This window comes from Syngnathoides biaculeatus, chromosome 10 (assembly GCF_019802595.1).
Source record: "Syngnathoides biaculeatus isolate LvHL_M chromosome 10, ASM1980259v1, whole genome shotgun sequence".
In the NCBI taxonomy this organism is placed as follows: domain Eukaryota; kingdom Metazoa; phylum Chordata; class Actinopteri; order Syngnathiformes; family Syngnathidae; genus Syngnathoides; species Syngnathoides biaculeatus.
The window spans coordinates 17,532,689-17,546,997 of record NC_084649.1 but is presented as its reverse complement, the minus strand read 5'-3'; the positions used below and the strand labels follow the sequence as shown (position 1 = coordinate 17,546,997).

At 41.5% G+C, this 14,309-nt stretch overlaps 1 long non-coding RNA gene across 1 annotated transcript in view; it reads left to right on the top strand.

Annotated features, from left to right (window-relative positions):
- LOC133507621 (uncharacterized) overlaps positions 1-13,968 on the top strand; it is a 30,569-nt gene extending 16,601 nt beyond the window's left edge. The window contains exons 2-3 of the long non-coding RNA XR_009796857.1: positions 13,658-13,769; positions 13,844-13,968. This is a non-coding gene — a long non-coding RNA (uncharacterized LOC133507621). The remainder of the gene's footprint in view (positions 1-13,657; positions 13,770-13,843) is intronic.
- The last annotated feature ends 341 nt before the right edge of the window (positions 13,969-14,309 follow it).

Below are 14,309 nucleotides of genomic sequence, written 5' to 3'. Positions count from 1 at the left end.
TGCACTTAATGAGCAGCAACACATCTACAAATCCCATGGTCAGTCACTGTCTGTGCTGCTTATTGGCAAAAATTATTCTCAGCTCGGTTTGGCGGCTGAACTGTGGTTGTGCAACCACAACACAACACACATGCACACACGCACACACTTTTTTTGTTCCAATGCTGCCAAAAACATGTTGAAAACCGGAATGAGAGTATGCTGGTGCATTTTAGCTGGCGCTTCTACGTCTGAAATTTTCAGTTTGCAGTATGGGGCAGTTCTTTCTTGAAGGAATTGCTAGTGTGTCTCTCGTATCCTGCCGCTTGTCCGAGCAATCATATGTGTTAGCAACACTAAATGGCATTAAATATGTCCATGTTTTCGGAGGACTCAAAATCCTGATGCACATCAAAACAAACTGTCAAGGGGTCTTGCGGAGAAAGAAGAAAAAATGGCTGTTGTTCATGTACTTCATCTTTGCATTACGTTCACAATTCCATGCCAAATTATTGTCATAATGCGGATGTTAATTGTTACTGTTCAAGTGTGTTTTTGTTACACATAGTTTGTTGGATCCATCCATCCATTTTCTTAGCCGCTTATCCTCACAAGCGTCGCGGGGAGTGCTGGAGCCTATCCCAGCTGTCAACTGGCAGGAGACAGGGCTACACCCTGAACTGGTTGCCAGCCAATTGCAGGGCACATAGAGATAAACAGCCACACTCACAATCACACCAAGGGGCAATTTAGAGTGTCCAATTAATGTTGCATTTTTTGGCATGTGGAAGGAAACCGGAGTGCCCGGAGAAAACCCACGCAGGCATGGGGAGAACATGCAAACTCCACACAGGCGGGACCTCAGAACTGTGAGGCCAACACTTTACCAGTTGATCCACCGTGCCGGCCATAGTTTGTTGAATGTATGTCTCAATTAATTGTCAGCTTACAATTATGTTGCACTTTTTTTGCATGGAACCCAGACTGTGACTTTAGCGCAATTTAGTAACCTCATCAAATTTACACATGGAATTTCTTTTTTTTGGAATCAGGAATCAACATTGTTCATGGTTGATAACACCAAAATGTTGATAATATCTCAACGTCATCATTTATGATATTACAATTTGAAATTTAGGTACAGATTTTCACAAGAATCATGGAAGGTGACACAGATAATTTGAGTTTTTGAGTTTGACTCCTGTGCGCTAAGCAAACGAAGTACCTTAATTTCCGGACTACAAGCCGCGACTTTTGTCACACGCTTTCAACCCTGCGGCTTATAAAATAATGCAACTAATCTATGCATTTTTTCTAACGGCCGCTAGGGGCACGAGAGCAGAAAAGGTAAGAGTGAAACAGGTGGAATATATGTGTCGAGGAAGACGCAAGTTTAATGTAACTAGGCGCTTTGCGCATGAATAAAATTAGCTGGACCAGACTCTCATCACAGAAAATGCAAGAACAAATGCATATGACACAACTTTCAAGTTAAAAGCAATCGAGCTGGCCAATAAAGAAGGAAACAGAACTGCTGCACGTAAACTTGGCATAAATGAGTCGATGGTGAGACACTGGAAACGGCAGCGGGAAGAAATGGAGCAATGTAAAAAGACGAAAAAAGCTTTCAGAGGTAATAAAAGCAGATGGCCTGAACCGTGTTGCTGCTGTGTTACTGCCGCGTCTCAGTAATTTTTACCGGTGTTTTTTTTACCCAGGCCTGTAAGTGCAATATTGCTATCGTATGGCTGCTGTGTTACTGCCGCGTCTCAGGCACTGTTTGTAAAGAAAAGCTAAAGTATATTATTAAAACTTTGATAACTCTTTCTGTGTACCATCTTTCTTTGTAAATATCTCATGTTTCAATGTGAGCACATGTGGCTTATGTATATACAAAATGGTTTTTCCTTTAAAAATGTGCTGGGTGAGGCTTGTAATCAGGTGCGGTTTATATTCCAGATATTACGGTACATAGGCTTACCTTTAAATTAGTTGAAAATACAGTTAGCTGTTCTTGATGATACTGCTGACAGAAAAGACAGTGGAAGCACTCTTGAGCGAAGTCTGCTATGTAGTGGATAATGGTGCAATTACAATTTAAAACTGAACAGGCATAGTAAAGGAAACATACAGTTTGCACACATTACATACATACATACGTACATAACATATTTATTTTTTATTAATCAAGGAGCAATTTAGAGTGTTGTGCGTGCTAGTTGACCATCCCTGAATATATACATTGTACGTAATGTAATGTGGAAAATTTAAGGTTAAGAATGGGCAGGGGAATATGTAGCTTCTGTGGACGCTGCTTCCTTCTGTGATGATGAAAGTAAATCAATGACTGAAAAGCTATTTGCATTGGAAATGAAACGACATTGCAACCACATGACAGAAATATAACTACTAACGTCACTACTTTTAATGTTGCTACTATCAAAAAGTATATTTGATAACTTATCTTATGATCTCAATTGATTGTTGTGACAAACGAGCTTACTTGCCTCCAGTCATGTGGTCCAAGCCTTGAATTGGGTCAAATATTTGTTTTTGCTTCAGTTGACCAGCCATTAGTTTTATTCACACAAAAATGAATAATGGGGGTTTAAGCACAAGAGTACAGCAGTTATTAAGATAAACAAACAAACAAACAAACAATACCCTGGGAAATATGTCTTTGTTGTGTCAAATCCTGAACAAAAAATCAGCCAGTGAGACATAAACAGAAGCCAAACATTACAAGTTCATCATTAGCTGTCAGTAACTTCTGCTTTCGCCCCCAATTTAACAATCCCTGTGTCATCACATCCCAGCCGTGTTCCTTCCCACATCCTTATGCAAGACCATAACTCCCTTGATAGTCCCCCCCCCCCCCCCTCCAAACATTGCAATATGCTTCTTGTCTAGTATTACGACATTTACCACTTCCTCATCCCTCCCCCGCCACCAGGATGTTGAGGGAGGCTCAAGGTCCGTTTGGACACCAACGCCGTCATTGTCCAGACTGCAAAGAAAATACATGAAAGAAGAAAGAAACGTCAATAGGTTGTCAACATAGAACCTGAAACATAATCTGAGACAGAGCAGTCTGTCTCTGTGGGAAAGTCTCGCCCCGTCTTTGGCCCCCAAGTGATAGATCCTGTCATTTGATCAGGGGGCGACACATTCCCGTTGTATCAGATGACTCGGATGTCCATGTTCGCTTCCTGAACCTCTCAAACACACACATGCTCAAACTGTCCACATAGAGTTTCCCAAACAATGTATATACATCAACTCCTACATACGTAGTAAATGGCTACCAGACTAACCTTAGAACAAAGTTTTTTTCTTTTCTTTCTATTTTTCCCCCAAAGAAAACCCTTATCTGAGTTCTCTAGACCCAAACATTTCTGGAATTCGGGTTAGCCCTAACCCCTGGAGGCATCGCTATTGAGTCAGGTCAACTCAAGTTTATTTATGAAGGCAATAATCAGAAAAATAAAGCAGATTTATTTGGATAGCGCATTCAACACACAACAACTCAATGTGCTTTACATGATTAAAATCAGTTAAATACAAAGAAAACATTTAAAATGGCGGAAAAATGAAAATGAAAGTACAATTAAAACAGTGTACAGTGCAGGAAATGTCACTGAAAAGTGGAAATACTCTAAAACACATGAGAAAAAAAATGTCAACCTGTTTTTAAAAACATTGACTCTTGGGGTTGACGTCACCTCTGTTTACAACTTATTCCATTTGTGTGCAGCATAATAGCTAAATCCTGCTTCACCATGTTTGGTTTGGACTCTGCGCTCCACTATTTGACACGAGTCTGTCAATTTCAGACCCCTACTGGGTTTATTGCCAACATCAATTTATCTCTGTTTTGTTGTGGTTGAGTTGAAGAATATTTCGGATCATCCATTTATTTATCTGCTTTAGACAGTGACACTGCAATTTAACTATAATCATATGAAGAGAGAAATCCAGATGTCCAAGTATGAGTTACAGTGTTGAATGACAATATACTGAAATAGGAACATTTTAAAAAGTTGGTTAATGTTTGCGATCAACCCTAACCTAACCCCAACCCCAAACCATAATCCTAACCCTTAACCCACACCCGAGTCGTAACTGTAAAGCTAAACCTAATGCCTATCCTACACCGTGGTTGTTTTTCTAATTTGTGAATGTATGCAGGCATTTTTTGAGACACCCTTATCTGTGGCGTACACCTGAAACCCAGAGCGTACTCTCCTCGTCCGTCACTGTTCTCTGGCAGCTGCCCGCCATATCAGGTTGCGGCACTCAACATGAAAATAGATGCCACGGCCATTAGCATCCAACTTCATAACCGCCGTGCTTCCTGTCAAGTTAATGACAACCCGTCTCATGTTTCACAGCGACTAGACGAGCACGAGTTTGCGGTCTTCGAGTGTGAGGGTCATTGATGGCAAACAGACCAATACTTTTGTGGGGTTAGTGGACTGCTAATACCTCGCATCACCACACATTTGAGGCTTGTTCTCTCCATTGAGTCGTATTCTGTAGTCATAGCTCTGTAAAGATTACATAATTGTCAATAATTTTGACCTGTGAGGGATGAGATGTGGGAGTATGGACTAGGCATGTGAGTGACACATCACCTAAAAGAAACGATCCGTCCGTTGATTAACTGACAAGGTATCTGAGGTCCTGATGGGTGAAAAATCATTTATTACTCTACGGCGGGAAAAAAAAACATCCTTTGTGATCGTTTGGTTCAGAACATTTCTTGACATATGTAAGGACATTGGTAATATAGGCCACTAAAGTCCAGGGTTGCCATAGCAGTGACCGAGGCTATTTTTGGAATGACAAGACAGTGGACAGGTATACCACAACATCACTTTGTAGCCATCCCTGAAAGGTCACATGATCACATATTTTTCCTTGAATTTGCGAATGTTGAAATGAAATGGTGAAATTGGTGGTTGATAAGACCACAAAACACAAAGGTGCCATTATGAACTTACATACTGTATTGGCATGGGTTGGCGCTGGTCACCTGGATGTCGGTTCATATCTGAAAAATGTAATGTTTGTTGTGAAAGCTTGTGTGATATGATGTGGCATTTTTGATTGGCTGTTACAGTGAAGAAAATAAGTATTTGAACACTCTGCTATATGGCAAGTTCTCCCACTTAGAAATCATGGAGGAGTCTGAAATTTTCATCATGGGTGCATGTCCGCCTTGAGAGAGATAATCTAAAAAGAAAAATCCAGAAATCCCAATGTATGATTTTATAACAATTTATTTGTGTGATACAGCTGAAAATATGTATTTGAACACCTGAGAAAAACCAATGTTAATATTTGGTACAGTAGCCTTTGTTTGCAATTACAGAGGTCAAACGTTTCCTGTAGTTGTTCACCAGTTTTGCACACACTGCAGGAGGGATTTTGGCCCACTCCTCCACACAGATCTTCTCTAGATCAGGCAGGTTTCCTGGCTGTCGCTGAGAAACATGGAGTTTCAGCTTGCTCCAACGATTTTCTATTGGGTTTAGGTCTGGAGACTGGCTAGGCCACGCCAAAGCCTTGATATGCTTTTTACGGAGCCACTTCTTGGTTTTCCTGGCTGTGTGCTTGGGGTCACGACCCTTCTTCAGTGCTCTGACTGAGGGAAAGAGGTTTTTCCCCAAAATCTCACAATACATACTTATTTTCGTCACTGTACATCTGTGATGTTGCGACACTGTTCACCTGTGATTCAAATTTTGAAATTAGTGGTTAGCGGTCGACCACTAATGAAAACTAATTGAAGAACCCCACTTATTGGGCTACTTTGAATGTTCATTTGTGCTTTGTGTGCAGTTCCACTTTGTATTTGTCCTTAACATGATTCCATGTAGTGCCGCTGATTTACTTGGTTGAGTACATAATTTCACACTTGGTGGGTGGGCAGGCAATCCAGGGACCCAACTATTTGTATATGAGCAATCCACCCATCCATCCATCCATCCATCCATCCATCCATCCATCCATCCATCCATCCATTTTCTGATCCGCTTGTGCTCGCACGGGCCAGGCGAGTGCTGGAGCCTATCCCATCTATCATTGGGCAGGAGGCGGGGTACAGCCTTATCTGGTTGCTAGCCAATTGCAGGGCACAAGAAGACAGACATCAATCACACTCAAAAGCTGTGTTAACTAAACTTTTTCATGCCATCCATCCATCCATCCATCCATTTTCGTTTGCCGCTTATCCTCACGAGGGTCGCGGGTAATGCTGGAGCCTATCCCAGCTATCAACAGGCTGGAGGCAGGGTAGACCCTGAACTGGTTGCCAGCCAATCGCAGGGCATATCGAGACAGTCACATTCACAATCACACATAGGGGCAATTTAGAATCCCCAGTCTATGTCTGTTTTTGGGCTGTGGGAAGAAACCGGAGTGTTCCGAGAACACCCACGCAAGCACGGGGAGAACATGCAAACTCCACAGAGGCTGGGTTGGGACTTGAATCCCGGTCCTCAGAACTGTGAGGCAACGCACTACCAGTTGTTCCACCGTGCCGTCTAGACAAGTAAGGAATAGGCCAATTTTCCATAAGGTCCCCCCTTTATATTTGCCAAGTTTACTTTTAGTTTTAGTTGTGGTTCAAGGCAAAATTAGCCCCTGTCAGTGAGTTCTCTACATGACTGATTCGGGAGGAGAAGGTGAATAATGGTGTAGTCTGACTTGTCCGGGTGACTCAAAATCCGTCTTCATGGAAATGAGGCTCTCGACATGGTGAGTAGGTGTTCATCAGGCCTATTTCTGCTTCGAGTGCCGACAGACGAGCTTGAGTGTTTCCTGCCCCCCCCCCCGACACACACACATTTGCACACTTCATCACAATAAGGCGTGACCCCGGCTGTCGCCATGGCAACTAGGGCACGGTGATAACCACTGGGTTTTGCGAGTAAATGTGTGTTTGTGTGTGGCAGCAATGTTGGGATTAACCTCTTCGGATAAGCAGTGGCATTTCTCTTCTGGGAGCCACAGGGAGAGATAGCGGAGGGGTTTTTGACTGCGGGATTCTTTTGATCCCCTGCGTAAAAAATGAAGAGTGGCGGCATCTCCCAGCCTCGCTATTGAGAGCTGACCCCCCGAGGTGAACAAGGCTCCACCGAGTGTTTGTTCCACAAAAAGCTGTCCCCGATGAAGAATGAACTTATGCTGTGATTGGTTGGTGACGACTCCCACGTGTGCCCTGTCTCTCGCCCAAAGTCAGCCGGGATCGGCTCCACTTGTAACACTGATGAGGATAAGTTTAATAAAAAAATGGATCGATAGCTGGAGTCAACAAGAGTGTTGGAATGTGAACGTTGTTGCAAATTCAAAACATTTTTCCACACAGGAAACAATGCAAACTGTTTGCTGTGATGAAAATATTAACTCTACATGTAACATTTTAAGAAATGTTTTAATATGATAATACAGTAAACCATTACATCTATGAAGAGTGGTGTTCCTTAGAACAAAAGGGTGTTTGAAGAGAAAATGATTCTACGCTGCTGTGTAAACATCTTAATGCTATTTGCATTAGGTCAATAATTTGTGTATGTTGCAGTTAATTAATTTTATTGCTAATTTTGCTCATTGAGCAGTCAGACATTTTCTTTACATCCCAGTAAATTTCGGTTCTGATTCTGTGTTGATCCTCACCCTTTGTTTTTTCCCCTCCTTTGGTAAAACAGCCACCAAAAAAAAAAACAACTCAAGAAAAAACAAGTTAATTCTTTACATACCAGACACTTTGATATCTTGTAGGATTTCAAGTTCCTGTTTTAACAACACGAGAAACCAGGATAAAAACATAAAAATGTAATTCTTGCCAATTGTAGATGGATTTTTTAAATTACCTTTCAATGAGTAAGACAAAAAATAAAATGTAATTAATCATTTCAGCTATCTTCTTTATTTCATTGTTATTAGTTTTTCAGTTAATATTAGTGTTTAAAGTTAAAATTGTAGTAATTTGTCATTATTTTTTTCATCGATTCCATTACACAAAATGAAAATCATGATATCTGTATTGATTTATCATTTTTGTTTTTTTCATAAATTCCAATGAAAATCATTATTATCTGGAACTGCATATTAACTTTTTATTTCTAATTAATAATGTAACTATCAATCAATTTCTATTTGGTGACAAATCATTTTGTCATGTATTGGAATACAGTGTATTATAATACGGTTTTGGCATTTTTTTCAAGTGATTTGTTCCACGGACGAAAAATCATGTGAAACCTTTATTAACCGGAGAAGCATTTCAAAATATTTGAACATTCTCGACTGTCATGCAAGTGTAAAAAAAAATAAAATAGTATTTTACCCATTATTATTTTAAACCTAATTTCATTGTACTGAGGAGCCGCAACAGTAACGTGTGTTGTGAGAGCGTCTGAAGCGTTTTCCGATTTGTTTTCACCAATGTTAGCATAGAGCGCTACATAGCTCGGAGTAATGGTGCAGTCACTCTTCATTAGTTTATCCCCGGACCATCAACCTGGAATAAATTAGTGGATATGGATAATGATTCATGGTCGGGGTCTGGTTGTGGTTCCTGGCGTGTGCCCTCAACGATGATGTCATGCGCTAGCGTATCAATTGAACTCATTACTCTCTCTCTCTCTCTCTCTCTCTCTCTCTCTCTCTCTCTCTCTCGAGCTCTCTCTCTCGTTTCCCATCTTTTGTCTATCTCTCTCGTTCTTCTGCCCCGTACCTCAACAGAAACCAGATGCTGCCGCTAAAACAATAAAACTCCCATCCAGAGAGTCATGAGAACACTTCGTAATCGCATGGATCAATAATTTCCAGTTAGGGGCAACGGAGGTAGCGTTGCTGGATGCCGCAGTGGGAAGAGAAAGGCTCGGAGTTGGATTACATTTAAAGTGCACGAGAGAATCGATCGTTTGTGGATGCTTCTGGCAGCCTTCTGCTTCTCTTGCTGGATGTGCAAGCCAGCTCTTGATTTGGCACAAAAACAACAGATTGAGTTTTACGTTCAAAAACGTTACACACCTCATCAGTTTCTAACAAGATACCCAAAAAAAAACAAAAACAAAAAAAAAAAAACGGTAGGGTCCATGTTTTGAAATTGTGTGAAGAAATCATGCAGCTTTTGTGTTACCACAGGCTTATCGCTTGTGTGTAGCTCGTGTTTCAAGCTTTTTTGGAGTACACTGAAGCTGACATCTTGAAATGACTAATATTCCTGCTGTTGTACGTAGCCTGCTAACCTGCATGATGCTCCATGTTCAGTTAGTTTGTGCGACAGGATTTTTTACAGTCTGTTGTCTTGTCTTGGTGGAAAAAAATGTTGGTTGTTTACACCCTGTACATGAATACTCTCTTTGCCAGTTATTCAGGACAACTGTCACTTGGCACAACACAAATACAAAAATCTCCAGCTGGAGCTGGGGCCTTGGAGGTGGAAGGAATCAAGAGCAGCTTAGAATATCAGTCAGTTTTAGCACAAAATCTTCAGACTTTTGGTAGAAAGGAAAAAATAACAGGTAACATCAGAACTTTATTTGGGGTTCATCAGAGACACTTAAAACGGTGACCTTAAAGCTGCAATTTAACCCATTCATGGGCAGAGTGGCAACTTTTTGCAATATTGAGATAAAAGTCTCCTAACAGGCCACAATCAAGGAAATAACATTTCTTTTTCGTTTATGGTTAAGTTATATGATAACATTGCTGCCCGCGAGGGGGTACTCGGGTTTTCTTAGTAGATTGTCTCAAAAATCAGAATCACAATCAGATTAAAACACTTAAATATTTTGATACATTGAAGGATATAATCCGTGAAAATCATCATGTCCCAAAAATGGGACGCTGCCCACGAATGGGTTAAGAAGTTTGAATGTGATTGGTTTAATTCTGAACACAGGCACATCCCAGTTTTTGAGGGTGTGCACACATGTGCAACCACATTATTTTCAGATACCCTCTCAAAAAGATCATTTTTTTAAGCAATTGAGCTTCACAGTTTATTGGTTATTTTAATGACGGAAAAAGGTTTTAAATGATTAATCTTAGTGTCATAATTTAAAATGATTAAAAAATGGCTTTTGAACAGACCTGTGTAGACTTCTTTTTTTTTTTTTTTTTAAACATCCAATGTACTCGACATACTTTTGCCAGAAATCTTTCACAGGGGCGGCATGGTGGCTCCTCTGGTGAAGCATTGGCCTCACAGTACTGAGGTTGGATCCCGGCCCCGCCTGTGTGGAGTTTGCATGTTCTCCCTGTGCCTGTGTGGGTTTTCTCCAGAGTGCCCGGAGTGACACTCTAAATTGCCTGTAGGTGTGATTGTGAGTGCGGCTGTTTGTCTCTGTGTGCCCTGCGATTGGCTGGGAACCAGTTCAGGGTTTACCCCGCCTCCTGCCCGTTGACCGCGATCTTCGTGAGGATAAGTGGCAAAGAAAATGGATGGATGGATATTCCACAGGATGCACAATGACTGGCACATGCAAATTCGACATACGTATGATATCAGCTATTCATGATTAAACCCGCCACATTGCACATTAGAAATAAGCATCACGAGATAATATTCACAGAGTAAAAAAGGTCAGTCACTCATGCTCAATTAATGCTCCCCAGCTTATTAACAAAATGTTATACGATGTACTCACCCTGTGGGACTCTAATATAGTGCTTCACCTTTTTGTAAGAAGTTCTGGTTCGATGCCAGTTCTGGATACCGTTAATGCTGCTGGATGTGACTTCATTCATAAGAGAAATGTAGACTGGAATGGGCCTTTGCTTTGGCTCCCTCTATACACTATTTCCTCACTCGCTTCACGGCCCCTCCCAGACCTGCGTGGCTTTTAGTTGAATGGTATATGAAGCTGTGGAGTCTGAATGAGAGATTAGCCAACGCTGACTGCTTCCTTTCTGCGCGCGCTCACACACACATGCACACTAGTACAGAGTGCACTGCGAGATGCGTTCTGAAGGAATATTAGTTCCACTATAACACACACACGCTAAACTGTGTGCTATTCATTCATTAATGGAGTCACATGCTGCACATAACACATCACTGGCCTTCATTCTCGCTAGCGTGCGGAGTGTATTCCAGCCCTGCGTCACGTGACACAGACCACACCGTACAGCAGAGTGCGTGTGCATGTGTTTGTCACCATCAAGCATGCTGGCACGCACACACACGCACACACACACACACACAAAAAAATGCATTAGCCAGCACATGAATGCATGTGTAATTGTGTTCCGTGCATCACTTTCTCTCTCCGGCCCGGCATTGCCTCTGAGCCCCGCCCCTCCTCTCGCGTGCATCACATGGCCTCTGCAGAGCCGAACACGAGGCAATAGCAGCATCCGTGCAGGGAAAGAAGAAGAAAAAGAAGATGAGAATCTTCAGGAGTTTGCGGCGAGTTCACATCTATTCACTCAGGAACTCAGAAATGACAGTCAGTGCACCAAATATGTCTTCTCCATGGATGATCCGCTGGCAAGCTTGCGCTTAACCAGAAGACCCGGAAAGAACGCACACAAGCATGGGAAGAACGTTCAAACAACGCACGGGAAGGCTGCTGCTGAGATTCAAACCATGGGCTCAAGAACTGCGAGGGAGACGTGCTAATCACGTGTTTTTTGTATCAGAATCAAAGCACCTTCATTTAATATACTAATGAAAAATGAAGACCAGCGTGATGGAAAATGAGCAGATGAAAAACTGTCTGAGAGCTTCCACTGCTCAAGGTCCAACTAACGAAACTTGAAGAATGAATGCAGAGATTTTACTTTTACAATTTCACATGCTTGTTAAGTTCATCAAAAAACCCCTGCATTCAATATCATTTTCCTTGATTTTCTCACATGTATCCTCCATTTCCTGCTAATTCATACACGCTGGCCTTTTAAGCACAAGTCTTTCAAGCCATGAATTCTCCGCCTGGCAGGCTCGGGGACGAGCCATCATTCCGAGCCTCTTACGTCGAGTGTTTCATCAACACCTTCTTCTCCAGGCAGCTGACTGCATCCACTATGTGTGATAAACAAGATGTATGGAGGGAGAGAGAGAGAAAGAGAAAAACACTTTTTTTTTTCAAACCAGTTAACAGAGGGCCGCAGCGGGGTTTCCGGCAGTAAGTATCACTCTTGTCTGTATGTCCATGCAAGATAATTACATCCATCGTAAAAGCACATAAAGGCTGATACAGTACAATGGAAGGAAAGGACACGCTTGTAAAATATACACACCGCCACTGCAGTGCAATATTTCAAGCAAACGTGGCGATATTATCATCGTTATTAATTTCACAGTTGCTGTACTTGTGATTTTTGCTCATAGGTCCAGTAGTAGTGTAGATTAGTTGTGTCGAAAATACAGCCCGTGGACTACAACTGGCCCACGCGGGGGGTACAGTTCGGTCCACGGGATGATTTTGAAAGTAAAAAAAATACATTGCGGTGGTGGGGACTAAGCGTGCGTTTGAGAATTATTGTACTCCTATCAAAAGGCGAAGCTCTCAAATTACCTGTCAATCTACGTTCCTACCCTCAACTTTGGGCATGAGCTGTGGGTCGTGACCGAAAGAACCAGATCCCGGATAAGAGCGGCCGAAATGAGTTTCCTCCGCAGGGTGTCCGGGCTCTCCCTTAGAGATAGGGTGAGAAGCTCGGTCATCCTGGAGGGGCTTAGTGTCGAGACGCTGCTCCTCCGCATTGAGAGGAGCCAGATGAGGTGGCTGGGGCATCCGATTCGGATGCCTCTCGGACGCCTCCCTGGTGATGCGTTCCGGGCATGTCCCACCGGAAAGAGACCCCAAGGACGACCCAGGACGCGCTGGAGAGACTATGTCTCGGCTGGCTTGGGATCGACTCGGGATCCCTCCGGAAGAGTTGGAAGATGTGGCTGGGGAAAGGGAAGTCCGGGTATCCCTGGTGAAGCTACTTCCCCTGCGACCCAACCCGGAAAAGTGGTAGATAATGGACGGATGGATGGATGGATGTACTCCTGTAAGAAATGGAATTTTAATCATTCCTAGGTATTCATTTGATGATTCAATTTTAAAGTGCAATACTATATTTTTTAAATTTCAAATAGCTGTGTGACTTAAAATTTTGTGCCTTAAAATACAATCACTGTGATAAGTTAATACGCACACATTGTAGATGATAAACTGAAGAGAATTATTCTCAACAAATCTGTAAATTGTTTTGTAAATTTATTTTAAAAAATTATGAAAAAGATTCCCTAAATTTATTTGATCTATTTTGCAGTCAGACACAGGGAAAAAGTTGTTCATGATTGTTTTATCTGGTCTAGTCAGATTTTAGTGCCTTCATGTGGTCCCTAAACTACAATGACTTTCACATCCTTGTGTAGATTTATATATGGTAGGAGGAGTGCATGAATGGATAGATTGATGGATGATAGATATGAAATTTCATTTTCATAGACAGCAATTCAACTAACAATGGTAACAAAACTTAAAAAGGATTCTTTTTTCTAATTTAGTATTTTTTTAAAATTAGCTGTATGTGTATAAATTGTCCGTGTGACTTTATTGTTATATTACATTTTCCCATTGATTTATTTATCTTTATTGTTGAAAAATTAGACCATTTTGTCTTTGAAATGCAACTTTATCTATCGGAATTTACACATTTTTTACAGTTTCCCACATGTGGCTCACTCTTCTGAGGACTGGGGTTCAGATCCTGGCTCAGCCTGTGTGTGCTTTCTCCAGGTACTCAGGTTTCCTCCCACATCCCCACAAACATGCATGGTAGGTTAAATGAACACTCTTAATTTATTTTTTTTTGTGAGATTATATATGCCCTGTGATTGTCTGGTGACCAGTTCAGGGTGTGCTTCTCGCATGACGATAGCTGGGATAGGCTTCAGCACATCTATGACCCTAATGAGGATAAGCAGCTCAGAAAATGAAAACAGACTTTCTGTTTTTCCAACTTTTTTCTTGTGAGACAAAAATGACAATTTTATCCTTGACAAATGTTACAATCAAATGTTCCTTAAAATGTTCAAATTTGTTTATCAGGAAAGTATTACTTTATTCTTAAATAAACAGATTTTCTGTTAATATTATGTTCTCTTCTTAAAGTACGGCTTTGTTTTTGTAACACAGCTTTTTTTTTCTGGAAGGAAAATACTCAGACTGATATTATGCAACGGGAGTTTAAAAATATACAGCAAAGTGGCAAGTTGAAGGCAGAGTGCGCATGTGTGTGGGTGTCTTGTGAAAACTTGTTATTGTGTGTACTGTGCCATAACTGTTTAGACACGGCATAGCAGGAAATCACAGAAA